Source organism: Pan troglodytes, chromosome 12 (assembly GCF_028858775.2).
Source record: "Pan troglodytes isolate AG18354 chromosome 12, NHGRI_mPanTro3-v2.0_pri, whole genome shotgun sequence".
Classification (NCBI taxonomy): Eukaryota; Metazoa; Chordata; class Mammalia; order Primates; family Hominidae; genus Pan; species Pan troglodytes.
This window is the reverse complement of record NC_072410.2, coordinates 120,538,662-120,555,319: the sequence shown is the minus strand read 5'-3', so window position 1 is coordinate 120,555,319 and position 16,658 is coordinate 120,538,662. Positions and strand designations below refer to the sequence as shown.

General features: G+C 38.8%; 1 protein-coding gene across 10 annotated transcripts in view; it reads right to left on the bottom strand.

The window, feature by feature from the left end:
* Positions 1-16,658, bottom strand: part of MYT1L (myelin transcription factor 1 like) — a 559,436-nt gene that overhangs the window by 540,417 nt on the left and 2,361 nt on the right. For 4 of the 10 annotated variants that reach the window (XM_063789385.1, XM_063789386.1, XM_063789388.1 and 1 more), the window contains exon 1: positions 13,780-14,055. The exons of 3 other annotated variants lie outside the window; for them this stretch is intronic. The gene's annotated coding sequence lies outside the window, so the exon portion shown is untranslated. Of the gene's footprint in view, positions 1-11,915; positions 12,435-13,779; positions 14,056-16,658 lie in introns of those variants that run through there. 3 more of the 10 variants (XM_063789383.1, XM_063789387.1, XM_063789384.1) reach the window with 3 other exon arrangements.

The window sequence follows — 16,658 nt, the reverse complement described above, 5'->3', positions numbered from 1 at the left end:
TCCTTTCCTTAGTGACTGAGAAACAATTTATTCTCTATCTCTCCCTTTCTCTTTCACCTGCATGCACATCTATGGCCCAGGGTAGTGGCTCATGACTGTAATCCTAGCACTTTGAGAGGCCGAGGCAGGTGGATCGCTCGAGCTCAGGAGTTCAAGACCAGCCTGGGCAATATGGTGAAACCCCATCTCTATAAAAAAAATTCAAAAATTAGCCAGGTGGGGTGACATGCACCTGCAGTCCCAGCTACTCAGGAGGCTGAGGTGGGAGGATTACTTGAACGTGGGAGGAAGAGCTTGCAGTGAGCTGTGATTGCACCATGGCACTCCAGCCTGGGTGACAGAGTGAGAAAAAAAAAAAAAGAATATAACACTTCTGAAGTTTACTAAGTATTTTCATCACTAGTAGCTTTTTTGACAGTTTCATTCTATGCTTTCTACCCCATTCCCACTCTTCTTATGTTTGGATCCCATGGAGATAGAGACAAAGTCGGCATTAGGCTAACCAAGGACAGAGGAGAACATATTCATTGCTGCATCAAGGACATTTCACTCAAAAGAGGTGGTAGAAGACTATTGTAAGCTGCGGTGTGGAGAAATGGGAAGAAAGGGGGGTTCTGGCCAGAAGCAAGCAGAGAGGAAGAACAGCAGGGTGTCACAGAGAGAGAGAAATGTATCTTTGGCTACTTGATGAATTAGCTGATGGTTGAGAGGCTATTGTTTGAAGAATGAGTGAAGCAGAGGATTGAAAAATTGTCAGTGTCCTGGGCAGAGAAGAAGAAAAGAATGAAAATAGCAATGAACTTAGAGCTGAAGAAATTACAATTTGTGTTCTTTTCAGAATATATATGACTGAAGGATTCATATCGTGTGTTCACTACCTTCAATACATCAATTAAGACAGGGTGAAAGAAGGAGCTTTTTCTCTATGTCCTTGGCATAGTAACAGCATCTTTATAAAAAGTAAAGCTGATAAAATTCAGTACATTGCTTTCCGAAGATCTCAGCTGATAAAAAAAAAAAATCTTGGAAAATCAAGTGCAATCAGCAGTTCACTGGCCCTTAAAATGTGCTGTCTCCACTACCGGTTGTCTTAACCCATGCTCAGAGGTGGGTATAGCAAGGGCTTCAGGAGTCAGTCTCTGGAGAGGAACTGGGGCTCAGTAGAGATAATGCCTGATTAATTTAAGTGGGATCTGAAAGCAGATAACAAATCTCACATTCTGAATAGCCTTTACTTAGTTTGAAATTAGTTTAAAATACCTGTTTTTTTTTTTAATGGAAATGGCATAAGGAGGAAGATAGAACATTTCTCTTCAAAGACTCAATATAGGGAAAGACCCTACTTGATATCACACAGGAAATGGGGGATGAATTCACTACTATAGTAAAGTGCCAAGGGTGTGGCTATATACTATATACTATATAATACTGTCTTGGTCTTCTCCTAAAAATTTTAAGTAAAATATGATTTATACTCTTACTTTTAGAGGCACTATACATTCTGCAAGTCATGTTTAAATTTGATCTTAGTCTAGAAGCATGAGCTCTTACTAAATCCAAAGCCATATTGAAACCTGAATTAAATAGCTTACTTATCTCGATACATAAGTTTATAAATAACGCTGGGGCCCAACCCTCACTCTAGTTTAGAGACCATTATATGTTTACTTTTCTAACATACCTCTCTCTGTGAAGAAGAAAGAAAAAAGTTCTTATTTGGACATAGTGATTTTCATAGCAAAGGAGAAATAACTATTCTCATTATTTTCTTACATGTTTTTAGCTGTTTTATGACAGTTCTTATAGTTATTTGTGCGTACCACGAGATCAAGTAACTCTTTAATCATCTTGTAAATCATTCAATAAGAAACAAAACTCCACCAACCAATAAACTTCTGGACTGTCATATGTTCAGATCATAGAATGAAATGATATGCATTTTTGGAAACTTTTAAAAAAGCAAACCATTAATAGTTTTCCAAATGAAACTGCCTGCCATATATATTTATGTATAACTCCCCCCTATGTCACTGTGAATCATATACAAATCATAGGTAATATAACAGAATGAATACTTAACTACACACTATCAAATATCATTAAATAATGACCATTCAGAACACTACATCTATTTACCACACATACCTTGTTCATAGTAATATAGAAGGCCTGGTCCTTTTTCCCCATGTATCCAAATTAAACTGGTTTTCAGGGCTCATCCCAGATTCCACATGTTCACCAGTTCTAGTGGCCACTGGCCCTGACAAATGGCTTGCCCTTCTGTGATTTCTTTTTTTAAAATTTAATTTAATTTAACTTTAAGTTCTGGGATACATGTGCAGGATGTGCAGATTTGTTACATAGGTAAACATGTGCCATGATGGTTTGTTGAACCTATCAACCCATCACCTAAGTATTAAGCTCCACATGTATTAGCTATTTATCACAATGTTCTCCCTCCCCCAAGACAATCCTAAGCAAAAAAAGAACAAAGCTGGAGGTATCATGCTACCCAACTTCAAACTATACTACAAGGCTACAGTAATGAAAACAGTATGGTACTGGTACAAAAACAGACACATAGAGCAATGGAACAAAGTAGAGATCTCAGAAATAAGACTGCACATCTACAACCATCTGATCTTCAACAAACCTGACAAAAACAAGCAATGGAGAAAGGATTCCCTACTTAGTAAATGGTGCTAGGAAAACTGGCTAGCCATATGCAGAAAATTGAAACTGGACCCCTTCCTTACATCTTATTCAAAAATTAACTCAATATGGATTAAAGACTTAAATGTAAAGCTTCTCTGTGCTTTCTATCTCAGGGACACTTCAGAGACTCACATGGGGAACTCCAGAGCACGCAGCACTTTTCTGTTAGTGTGTCAACTGTCCCTGAAAACTTTTGGGGGGATTGTTCATATTATAACCTTTTCTCTGGTTATGTCTTGGGTCCTCAGCTGGATTTTCAGTTCTTAAAGGCAAGGATTATGCCTTACACTGGCTTAAGATTTGCACCTACAGACATTCAGTAAATAAGTGTTTGGTCTATTGAAAATCATTGTTGGCAGCCAAAGTAAGCATTAAATAGAGGATGTAGAAAATCATCAATATATTCTCTGTCTATGAAAAGCTTTGTATTGGGGGTTTGGTTTCTTAAACAGTATATATCCTAGATAGCCTGAACTCTTTAATGAATATGTTTACTTATTTTATGATTATAAAGATAATACTGGTGCCTATAGCAATCCTATAGATTTTTGTGGGCTTTATGTGATATAACCCATGAGGAAAGCACTAAATTTACTGTACCCGCTAAGTATTAGCCATTGTTATTATTGTTTTCAGGGTGCCTTCCTGATAGTCTGTTTTTATTAGTTTCTCAATATAATTTATCAACAGTTTGAATTTGTATACAAGAGAGTATGGGTCCTTGGCACTTAACATTACTCATTTTATGATCTTCCAAAAGTATGAGTTTTCTAGTGGGTCTATGTTTACAACATCTCACTCTAAGTAAGAATTGGAAATAGCCAAATTGTATGTCTTAAGCATATTTCTATTGCCTGTAAATGTTTTTACTGTTTTTAATTTCAAATGGATAAAAATGTTTCTGCGTTTGTTTTCTTTCCAGCCCCATTCATTCTACACATAGTTACCTTTCTTTTATTACACCTCTCCATTTATTTTCATATGAGAAGCATTTCCCAATACTTAGAGAAAAGTTCCACATGTAGAAATTTGCACTTTTGAAATAGTGGGTTGCTGTGTTAAATAAAACATATCTGTGTTGGAATTGTCTCAGTGGAGCCTCCTTGGAAATAGCGACCTGGAAAGGCTCCTTTGACTCCGGTCAAGAGTCTGAGATTCAGGCGTGGAGAGAGACCACTGCCCAACCTCAACATGAGCTTGATTTCTCAGACTCCTTTCCTTTTCCCACTGTGGGCCTGATGTTCTTCTCTATTTCGCTGGGATATTTTGGGGACAATATTCAGGCCCACTCTTTTGAGTTGGTGAGAACATGCCATCGGCTACCATGGTAAAAACCTAGTGTTTATTTGTACCCACGAGTTCTTGCTTGTCATTTTGGGTGCCTTCTGCTCTAGGAGACCAGAAGTAGGACATGGATTGTATAATAGATTTTAGCTACTAAAAATGCATTCCTGCTTAACCTGTGCATACCCTAAATACTGCCTTTAAAAAGAAAGGTAAGACATAAAGCCAATGGGGCTATTTCCTTAAGGATCATGCCAAGCCATGTTAATGGCATATATCTCCCTGGCCTACATCATGAGAAGTTAGGAAGACTCATGTAGTCACCAGGGTGGTTCGAGAGAAACCAAGTAGTAACTACAGAGCTGCCACAGCACGTACGTTTCTGTGAATTGTCAAGGCAACCCACCACCTACAGCTGGCATTATTTGTGTAAAGTAAGATAAAATTCTGGTTACAAAATGTATAAAATCAATAGAGAAAATAACTTAAGGGAAAGTTAGGTTTCAGTTACGTGTCTGAGTGTCACATGGTCCAGTGATTTTTCTTTTCTTTCCTTTTATTTATTTATTTTTTTTTTGAGACAGAGTCTCGCTCTGTCACCGAGGATGGAGTGCAGTGGCGTGATCTCGGCTTACTACAATCTCCGCCTCCAGGGTTCCAGCAATTCTCCTGCCTCAGCCTCCCAAGTAGCTGGAACTACAGGCATCCACCACCATGCCCAGCCAATTTTTTTTTTTTTTGATTTTTAATAGAGATGGAGTTTAACCGTGTTAGCCAGGATGGCCTCGATCTCCTGACCTTGTGATCCGCCCGTCTTGGCCTCCCAAAGTGCTGAGGTTATAGGTGCGAGCCACCACGCCCGGCCAGTCCAGTGATTTTTCTGGATGACCATGAAACATTTGATGAGATGAATTTCACGTCAACCTGCCTGACCTTGGTAGTCCCAGATTAGACTCATCAATCAAACAATAGCATCTACTCTAAATATTCAGGTTCCTGGTGTTGGGTTTGCATTTGCACGTCTCTGCAAAATGGTGACAAAGAAGGGGCCCGTCGGTGTGGTCCTGCTGATAGCATGACACCCACTGTTACACAGTAATGCCTTTGAGATTGCTGTCCACGTGATGATGCCAAACACGCAGTCAGCAAGTGTTAGAACTGGGACTCCCTCACTTTAAACAAGGGCACCGAGAGGCAGAAAGCTGCAATCATTTGTTTCAAGTCATCTCCGAATTCTCTGGAGAGCTACCTAGGAGGAAGGTCTTCTCAATGCAGGGCTCCTTCATAGGGACTTTATGTCATTGTCTAGGTTGACTATGTGTGGAAAATCTCACTTAGAAAATTAAAAAAGACAAAAAATAAAAATAAAAAATGAAAAAATGTTTAATATTGGGTAAAAATATCCTCCTGGAAAGTAATGGAAAAATGAAGTTTCCCTGTGTCATGGGTCATTTTTAATACTTTGGAGAGTTAGTCAGAAACTTATAGCACATGTGCAACCTAGCTGATATAACCAAACCCGGCAGAGTAAAGTCTCTCTGACTCTTGGAAGAGACCAAAATAATCAGTAAAATGATTTTGTAATCATCCTCCTGACCGTGCCCTTAGTTAAAAATCTAGGAGCAGGTGCCAAGAGGGACTCTAATGCAAGCCAAAAAATTGGAGGCCATGTTGTTATAAGGGCCCAAGCCACATGCTCCCCAGTCAAAGGAGGAAGGGAAAGAGACTCGATCTTGTTGGAGGAAGGACGAGATGTGTGAAAATCGTTTACTGATTTTTTATTGATAGAGGCCGTTTTTGCAATGCTGACTGCCCAATCAGCAAGCCTCACACTTCAGTTATGCCTTTGAGGCTAAAATACATGACTCAATTTGCACATGTTGGATTTTGAAAATGTAAAGCATGAAATTTACACTATCATTGACTCTACTACTCCTTACACAACTTCTGCATCTAATCCTTGGAATGTTGATATTTACCATTTGGAATATGTATCTTAGGCTTAGTGTATTTTCTAACTAATTCCACATTTAATATACATATATTGAAATGTTAGATAATAAAAATGAGATGTTACCTGTTGTCTCACAAATTTGCCTTTCCACTCTTACTAACCCCTAGGATCAGATACTGTTTTGATCATTAACTTTAAAACTAGATGAACAGGTGGCTTTGCCCATTTGTAAACAGGTGTGTTAACTTGTCCCTGGAGAGCAGATACATCATTTCTTGGCTGGCACCATGGGTGTGGATCTCTTAGGAAAAAGGATTGTTTTTGAGCTAATATAATCCCAGGAACAGCATATTAGCTAAAAAAACACTTGGGCAGCAAAACTATCTCCATTCTTGTTCTCAGGACTATGAAAAGAATTGCAAAACATCTTGGAAGATTCAGAATACAAATTCAGTGGAAAATTTCACATGTTAATTCAGTACCAAATGTGCCACATTAAACAAAGGACGAGTAAGATATTGATCTGAAATTTATCTGAGCAAATTATTAAGATTTTATTTCCTATTATATCCAAGAACCTAGCATCAACCAACCCTTCTCACTTTATATAATCTCAGAATTCCATTTTTAAGCAAAGACATGTGGCTTTTTGATGCCTGAGCTACTTAAATTTCCATACTCTGAGAGACTATAAAATGCTAATTCTAACCTAACTTGTCTTTTACAGGGTGTAATGGCAAAATTCTTAATTCTAAATAGGCAGGTATATGCAATCAGGTCTGACTCAAGGGAAATGTGGCAAATAGTCATTGGAATTGTCTGAAATACATGACCAGTTTCTAATTTGAATTCTCCTCTCCTCCTTGTTTTGATGTTTCTGCAGCCAATGGTGAGCCGGTGGATAACCAGGTTGGCAGCCCCTTTCAGCTGTCTGCACTGTGGCAGGACTGCTTATATCACAGAGAAGGCAGAGACAAGTGAATATGACACAGGGGATCTTCCTGTTTGCTTGGAAGGTTGGACCTCAGTCAATAACCTAGGGCTTCACCATGCCAAATCCAAAATGTTCTGTTGTTGATCTCTGGTATCAACAGCTCAGAAACTGCAAAACAGACCCCTGACAGTTACCAACACTTTCCTCCAAACAGCATTCTGTTTACTGTTTCATGTATTCTCAGGTAAGCAAAGGCTTGCTGCGATTGTAACTCTGCATAATGGAAGGGGACAGGGAACGTGTACTTAGAAACCATGATGGATGAGGGCTAACTATCCAGAACCTTCAACAATGTGTAACTCTTGATTTTGTAAGAAGTCAATACACTGAAATCATACGTGCCGTTGAATAGAGAATATAGTGATATAATGCCATGCTGTTGAGTACTGAGTTTTGGAATGGTCACCTGGATTCCTGAAGTACTGATTACCCAGGAAAGGGGCCTCAGGCTTCACTCAACTCTTCTTCTTAAGTCATAAGAATGCTTTAATCTATTTCAAAATGCATTCAAGAAAAGTAAACCTAGAAGTATTTATGATTACCCTTTATCAGAAATATGCATATATATATATATATGCACACACACACACACAAGTACACACATTACCTGACTTTTTGTGGGGCAGAAATTTGTTACTCAGTTCTATCTCATTTGGCTCTGCACATAGTAGGTACTCAATATATGCACATTGCATTAATTATTCAGTTATGGCACTAAGAGGGAAGGGAGGTGCTGACCTTAAGGGGTCTTGCCTTTTGTCTTCAGCATTGACTTTGATATTTTCTTTCTAGGAGAGGACAGTGAGGAGAGCCCCTGCCTGCCAACCATTGTTACTAACTCCAGCTTGTCTGTCACTGAAAACTTTAAAATGCAGAATCTAAAAATAATTAATATATGTGCAAGTAGGTTCAGAGGGAAGGAGAACAAAAGGGAGAACTGCTATCCCAGTGGCTGGAAAGTCCCACTGGGGTGCAGACATAGTCCCCTGATCTTGAGCACTGAGTGTCTTCCCAGAGTGACGTGTAAAAGCCCCAGAGCCTCTGCCCTGGGGATGAGGGTCTTGGTGTTGGCAGTGTGTCGAGCCTCATCCATGGCTGTCTTTTTCCTACTTTCTTTAGTGTGCTTGGTCTTGCGAAAGTGCTCATACAGTAAGAGGATGAGAGGGATGGACAGGGTTAAATTCATGACATGGTGCTCATTCACACCACAATAGCCATAGGAACACTACAATTAGGCATAAAATTTTATTTCTGTGAAATAAACTCTAAGTCCTAAAAAAAGAAAAAGAAAAAAAAAAGCCAGCAAAGAAAGGAATTTCCCTTGGGGGGTGGGGGAGACAAGCAAAAACCAGTTACTCTTGAAGAGAAACAGCACAACACTGTTAGAACAACTACCATCATTGACACCAGCCCACAGGATATGAGGCCAAAAACAGGTTTGAATCCAGAAAATACAAGTCATTATGACTTATCCTATTGATCACTGAAAAATCAGAACCACTGAATAATACACCTAGTTTCTACATTTCCAAGTTATTTCCAAGTACAAGTGGTCTCTGTCTCATGAAGGAAGTCAGCAAGTCTATCTGTAGGAAAGGCTGGTTCAGAGGAAGCCACAATCAGCTGCCATTAGCACATACAGCAGAACAGTTTCATTCTTGCCATCCCTTATAATCATTTCCCCCTCGCTCCTGCAACTGGTGATGAGCAACGCTTTCCACGACCCAGACAACAAACAGCTGGATGGATGCCAGGAGACCATACATCCGTGGTCTACCATGCCCTTTTTAATCAACTTCCTAATTAAAAAATGCCATGCTGGCATGAGGTATGAAGGGAGTAGGCTTGGAATATATTTTACAAAATAGCATCCCCTAATCCTGGGGTTGTTGAAAATCTGTGTTCTTACAGATGTTGATGAGTTTTTCTGGTGCAGAGATAGAATCAATTTGCCTGTGCCTGGCCCTCAAGACATATTAAATTTATCCTGGAGGAAACTGGATTCTGAAAAGCTCTTGCCCAGATGCATTAGGGCAGGTGGGAGTTTCAGAGAAGCACAGGGTCCACCGGCAGATGCGGCACTGATTTCCGAATGTTCACAATCTACCAGACAGCTCCAGAGCAGACTCAGTTTGATGGCTCTCTATGGGGTGCCCTGCAGACTCGCTTATTTCTACAACCAGTCTGGCTAGCATTGTTTCATGGCGACAATGCTCTGTGCTTTCAGCTTCTGTTCAGATGGCACAGGCTGGTGGAATTTGTGCACCAGGGAGGGGAAGTTGGGCCAAATTTAAAGTCAGCCCCTAAGAATGGTTTATTGCTTTTAGGGTTCAGTGGTGTGGTAGCCCCTGGAGTCAAGAGGTGATGCCGACTTTTGAAAAACCATTCTGTTGAGGGCCATTAAAACACACTATGCATTTAGGTTGAGATAACGGCATGGAGGCACCACTCAGAACAGTGTTTGAGCTAGAAATCCTATGATGAAAATCTTTGTCAATGTACTAAAAAAAAAGACCCCCATAAATTATTAATTCATGAGTTGTTTGATTTAGAGTCCTAAACCTGACATTCCACACTTGAAAATTTCTCAAGCAAATGCCCAATATCCTTGAGGTAATTTTCTTTAAAGAAATTGGAGTGTTCTATGTAAACAGTCAGACTTCAGTAAAAAGCAGTCAGTATGTAATATTGAGTCCTAAAGTTCTTTCAACTATATTAATGAGTGCACAAACACATCTAAAGCAGGTTTACATGGCACACATACTAACCCCATGGCTCAAATATTGTCAGCTTACACACATTTTCACACTGGCATTTAAAAAATACACATATACATGCACTCACAAAATCATGGAAGAGGGGAATTATAGTACTCCTAAGAGAGTGAAAATACACGACAGTACTGAATTTTAAAAGGAATAGAGTCAAATAACCTTTTGAATAAAAAATATTTACCTGTTTTTTTTTTTCTTTCACAATCAGTGGAAACCCCACCAAAGCAATGCCCTCTATGGCTTCGGTGAGCAGAGCAGGCCCACTGAGACAGCAGATGCCCCACACTGACCAGTGTTGCCTACACAGGGTACTTAAGTCAAAGAGCACTTCATCTCTGAACTAATATTTTGGAATCACAACAATTGATTAAAAATTTTGCCATGAAAGCCTGCTTTTCTTTCCAAAGTTGACACTCAACCTTAAAGTGCAACTAGACAGGGAAAAATTCCCTTAGAAATCACCTTTTCAGACAGGTGCACATCACCCTGTTTCCAGTCCTGGGACCTTTCATTGTCTTTGCCCATGAGCCTGCTCCACAGCCTGAGAACAAACGTGACGGAGAGTGGCACGCGGGGCTCCGTGGAGTGGAGACTAATATGACACAATTTTGACCCTAAAAAAAAAAAAACAAAATAGCTGGGCTCCACCTTTGAAGGCAGCCAGGCACAAAGAGCATCGTGGAGAAGGGGCTTTCAGGGATCTCTGCATAGAAATGCACAAGGTGAGGTTAAAAAGTAAATGCTGATATTTTGCCCCAAGAAAGTTATAAACCACCATCATAAAGCTAAAAGCAGCTATATTAATCATATAAAGCTTGGTTCAACTCTAAAATGAAATGTAGCAATGAGAAAATAATGGAACTATGACTTTATGACTTTTCTCTAGGTAAGATTTCATGAATCTGCTTGAAAACAATCTGATATTTAAAACTGCTTGAGTTAAATTTTTAAAAACTCAATTTTTTTCCTCATTCTAGTTTACCAGCAAATTTAAAAATGAAATAGAAAAAGAAATGTGTCTGTGTGTATAAACACACACACATTGAAAAAACAATAGATAATTTATCTATTATGCAGAAAAAGCTCAATGTGAGTACTAAGAAACTTGCAGGATGAGAGGGAAAATGATCAAAAGCAAGTTTCAGCAGCTTCACATGAAGGGTTAATATGTTTTTAAATATCTTGTGTTTGAGGTTTAGATTCATTAAAGGTGGTTTCTTTCTTTTTTGAAAAGATATATTTTTTTAAACAGAAAATTTTTCCCCTCCTCCCAAAAGTTGTATTTTCTGTCAAATATTCACTGTTATTGTTTAAAGCAAACAGCTAAAGTAAAGCAACTCTTTAGGAAAAAAGCTTAAAATAAAAGCAAAATAAAATCAAGTGATCTAAAATATTCAGGAATCTATAAAAAGACAGTTAAAGAATAACAATTTCTACTTGAGTTCTACCTAAAAAGCAGGTGAAATAATTAGGTCAGTTAAAATGAAAAACCTTGCCTTTTAGGGAGAATAGGAATTATTAAAACAGGATAGAACTATTTATCAGTGAATTCCTACCATGGAAGTATAATTAACTAAATATTAAAACACCCATATTGCAGTAGTACAGTCACAGAATTATATAAGAAATGTGTCACTGATGACAATAGAAAATTAGGATTCCAGCAGGCTCTTTATTCTTACTTCTCAACTCAGAAGACTGATTTGCAAAAATGATCTCCATTTTTCTGAAAAGAACTCAGAGTATCACTGTGTGCTAATTTCTACATTTCCTAGTTGTAGATGCTACAGATCAATAGAAACTTCAGTTCAATTTTCACAATCTCCAGTAAGTTGCTGGTTAAATTAGCTAAAATCATCTTCCAGCTAGGAAAAATACATACTAGTCAAAACTAATTATGTCTGGGCTTTAATTGAAACAACATTTGCTAATTTTGCTGGTCTCGATGCACGGTTTCAGAAAATATTAATTAAACACATTGAATAATGGCTGCTGTAAGTTTCTAAAAACAGTCATCTCTAAACAGTTAATTTCCACTTCAGACACATGCACACGAAGACGGATCAAGCCGCTACCCCAAACCAGCAGCAAATGACTATTCTTTTGTTACTGACCATCAGGAGTTCAACTTTGCTCCACTTTGGGAAGTGGAACAAACGCTCTGGAGAAGACAGGGAGCACAGGACATATTTACCTGGAGGGGATATCAAAGAGCAGCCTCAAGACTTGCAAAACAAAGTCGTCCCAATGAATTATCTGTGCCTGCAGCCGCACTTGGCACCTTCGGCTAAACCAGCGTCTGACAAGCAGTTGTTCCCACGGCAGCCACCCCTGCCTTCCATCTTAGGGACTCACCCAGAAAATTCTCCAACCTGCTCCACGACTACAAAACTCTTCTAATGCTTTTGAACGCCCACCATTTGTTCTCCATTCATCCAATCAACTTTCCACTGCACATCTTCTCTCTCTACCGGCGCCCAGGCAAAGGACCACTTCTCATCTGTATGCTAATTATTTTGCCACATGGACAAAAGTAATAATGCTTTCAGACAGGAAACTAACAGGCCTGAAGTCGAAGATGGAAATTAATAAGTTGACACCACTAAACGACAGGGAAGACGGGCATGCGTACAGCGCTCTGCCGGGCGGGTGAAGTGCAGCCTCCATCAAAAGGCAGCAGACAGACAGCGCCGGGCTGCGAGTCCCGCCTGTGCTGCGTGCATCAGGCTCACGCTCCCTTAGAGACCACATCGCTGCAGCAGAAGAGCCTCGGAAGCATCCTGCTGACTTACCCTGTCTCAGGCTGCCTCCTTGAAGCAACACAAAACATATCCACTTCCCCAAATCCTAAGGTGGGAGGGAACTTCACTGCTGATCTAGATATTTTTCAAGCTACAGCTGTGGATTAAACCAGTAATTTCTAACCTTCCTGTGTATCAAGCTTGCAACACAGTCAGACACGAGTGGAGATGTGTGCTGTATGCTGCTTGCCTTGTACCCACAGGCCCCTAAATCTCTAGAGCAGAATGTGTATCATGAGCAGTGCTGTATTTAATGTAATAGATGAGAACTGTAAATACCGGAGTCAGGCTGTTAGCAGCTACCAGCTAGGCAATACGTCTAAAAATACCTCCCCTATCATTGATGTTATGGTAAATTCATGCTGTGGCCAAAGAAACCTCACAGAAGTAAGCTGAACCTACAGTATTTTAGATGGCATTGCTGGTTAACATCCAAGCAAAACAAAAAGAGGTTCCAAAACCTGTCACTTCTTAAAATAAAAGAATGGTGACACAAGAGTTAACTCTAACCGATTCTTAAAATCGTTTTCGGGTTGCCAACCTCACTATATTATTCTGTTTCAGTATGAGCTTCTTGTATCACTTTCTTTTAAAACAAAAGCTATGAAACTACTTGTCTAAGAAAGTTAAAACATTTTTCACCTTTTATTATTGTTTGAAGAAAAAAATATAGAAAAAGTTTTCTTTGAAAAGACAAGACCTAATAAGGTTTTTAAAATAACTAAGGGAACATAGATACCTGATGTTCATTAGCATTTTTTTCTGGCTTAAAAAAGTGCTGATTTTATAAATGGCTTCTTGAGTCAAGCCATAGATGTTTTACTCTGGTGGTGACTATACCGTTTCACTCTCTGCAAACCTCTCTCCTATAACACTCACCGCTATGAAAGGCTACATTAAATCATAAAGGCTACTTTAGCACCTCCCACCCTCGCCCCTGGAAACTAGCCTTGAATACACAGACTCATGTTTAACAACAACTCCGGGCAGCATGCAGACATAGCAGTGCCCACAATGGCATTACACTGAAGGAGAAGCTCTTTTGAGAGAGGGTCCATTGTTGGCGCGTTCACATGCCTAACCAAGAGACTTTAGGAAGTGTTGTGTATGCAATCAAATGAGAGCTGGAGATAGGCAGGCAGGTGGAGAAACAACTATTTTTGAAGTACTTAAGAGAAGAACTGGGAGCTGCAACCACCAGGCAAATTAAAAAAAAAAAAATCCTATGTAACCTTTACAATAAAAGGAAAGAGGTACCTTTTTGTGGAAGAGCTGGTGGCCATCAAGCCAAATCCTGTTCCGCAGTCTGCTTCTCACCCACGCAGGGCTCTGTCTGCCGTGGAGAGACCATCGCACGTGCTGGTCACAGTTCCCTCTGTGTTTCCATTCCATTCACCCCTACCCTCTGGCGCCCGCACTCCACCAGCCCACTATCCACAGTGAGTGAGAGTCGAGAGCAGAACAGCACGAGGGAGCAGCCACTGCAGGCTTTCCACAGAGCACAGCTCTGACTGTGGTTTCCGTGGGGAGACTGACAGAGAAGCCCCAAGTTACCAGGAACACCCTCTTCCAGCTCTCACAGGTAATTCCTCTGAAGACCGAGCTCTTCCCTGATGTGTTGGGACCAGACTTACTGGTTACTATAGAGGCTGCAATTCCCTTCCCATCGAGCCCTGCTAGACACCACTGCAGTCTGAAAGCAAGGAAAGCTTTAAGAGAATGTCCTGTACCATTCCATCTTCTCACAACACAATACTCCTTACAGTAAGACTAAAATATCCCCCCCCCAACTTTTCCAATAATCACCACGTGGGGAGCAGAGATTATTTTAAAAGAGGTACATGGTAGGAAAATTTTCCTAGCAGAACAGCCTAATACAGCAATGCTTATCACTCTTTCTCTATCTAATAAATAAGCATTCATGCATTCTTTCTAGTTTTATAACACCTGGCTTACGTTTTCTCTGCCATCTCTGATTACTTCTACAGATACCCTGAGGACTCATTATGATGTCAAAGCCAAAAACACTTCCATTGTGGAAACATGCATAGAAAAATCACTGTGTATGCTTGAACAATGCAGGTGTGAAAGAAACACAGAGAGAAGAGAGGGTGGCAAAACAGACAAACAGGGACCAAGTTAAAGAGAGAGGGGGCAGAAGAGAGAGAAAGGAAAGTGGAGAGAAAGAGAGAGAAGAGACAAGACACAAAGATATTACAAACAGAACCACATTGCATTGAAATAGCCCACTGATGGAAAAAATGGATAGCTGTTGCCTTTAAATAATCTAATATCAGAAAAAATCATGCAATAAAATACTATAAAAGTAGAATATTTGTATTATTTCATATGAGTTATGGTCACTATAGGCAATATTTTAAATATGGGGGTGGTATGCCAATTTAAAATATCTTTTTCATACCAGCAACCATGATATGTAGGTATGACACTGCCCCCAACCACACACACACAAACACAAACCTACATCTATTTTCTTCTTCAAGTTTGTGGTATCTTTTGTCTTCAGTTTTGTTTGGAAGAAATGCAGATCAATGTCAGGTGTTGTGTTGTGGTACAGAATACAGTATGATGAAACTTAGCTTGGTGAAAAATACGTTATTTGCAAGTTTTTGTTCAAGTTTATCCTCAGTTACTCCTTTCTAAAGAATACTACACAACTTTTCAAATAAAAAAGAAGATATTCAAAAAAAGAACTCTTAAAAACTTGAAAATAGGAAAATGCATAACATCATTGCGATCAAATTATGCTATGGAGTAATTTGATTATAAAAATTTACCAAAACTGTAGATCTCTCTTTCTGAGTCTACCATTCATTTGCCTCCTGAACAGAGTTCTGTTGAGACTTTGCATCAAGGTAGACTTCCTGGCAAAGGACAACATGCATTGGAAACACTGGTTATTGATTGAAAATTATAGCCCTGGTCTAAAAGGGACACCCAGCCAAACCAAACTGTAAGTGCAAAGCAGAGTGGTCATTATCAAAGAGCATCTGACTAGTCCCTCTAATTCCACAGAGGAGTTTTTTTAATATAAAATATTTAAAGGTAAATAAGCCTTTAAGTTGTTTGAAGTTAAAATGTATCCACTAAAATATATAACAAGTAAACAAAGTCTTTCAGATTGTATATTATGTATTTCTAAAATAATGTCTCTCCCTCAAATTAAATTGGCTTACAGGTAGAGTTGGAAATCTAGTTTATGCATGTGACTTTGAAAACATTATTTACTTGACAAAATTAATTTTTCACAGAGAAGTAATTGGCTTTTAAAATTATAAATGTAAAGTATTTATAAAAGCAGCTGAACAAATAATCAGATTATTAATTCAATATTTTAATTTTAAGTATAATTGTAACAAATAGAAAAACTTTACAAATCTTTGAAATTGCATAATCACTTATTTCTTTTCCCTAATCTACTAAACATTGACACAGAAAGCAGACAGAAAACATCAGACAGTGAAATAATTGGGTATATTCAAGAGTAAGGTACAAAATAGAAACATTTTCAAGAGAGTAAAAAATAAATAAATAAATTAGGTGAAAAACATAACAGGGACAGTGAAAACAGCATATTAAAGAAGTCTCATTCTCTGAAACTATCCACATAGTCCTAAGGTCATGCTTTGACAGCTTTTATAACCCCGAAGAAGACTAGGTACTCATATTCCTTTAATAATTTTTGTACACCACTCATATGTGGTCACAAATCATTGGGCCTTTACCTTGATCTCAGCTTCTAACACAAATTTGTGAAATTGGCATAAGTTCTGCTGTTGGATGCAAGTTTAACTCAAGAGAAGTTGAAATTTGTGTGTCATGCATACTTTCTACCTTACTGTGACACCAGATAGTCCTGGTGCATCTTTTCAAAGATGAATTTTATTAATAATTACATGTATTTGGATAAAATTTTCCAGTTGAAAAGTAATAATGTTTACAATTTTCCAACCCACAACTATACATATATACAAGTAATTTTTAACATATTGATATGTTTGAATATTTGGAAATAGAGTAAAATATGTGTATAATGGCAGATGGAAAGTCTTTACTAAATAAAAATGTTCAAGTATAGATATCTTTGCTGCCACCATCTTCAAAACATCCAAATG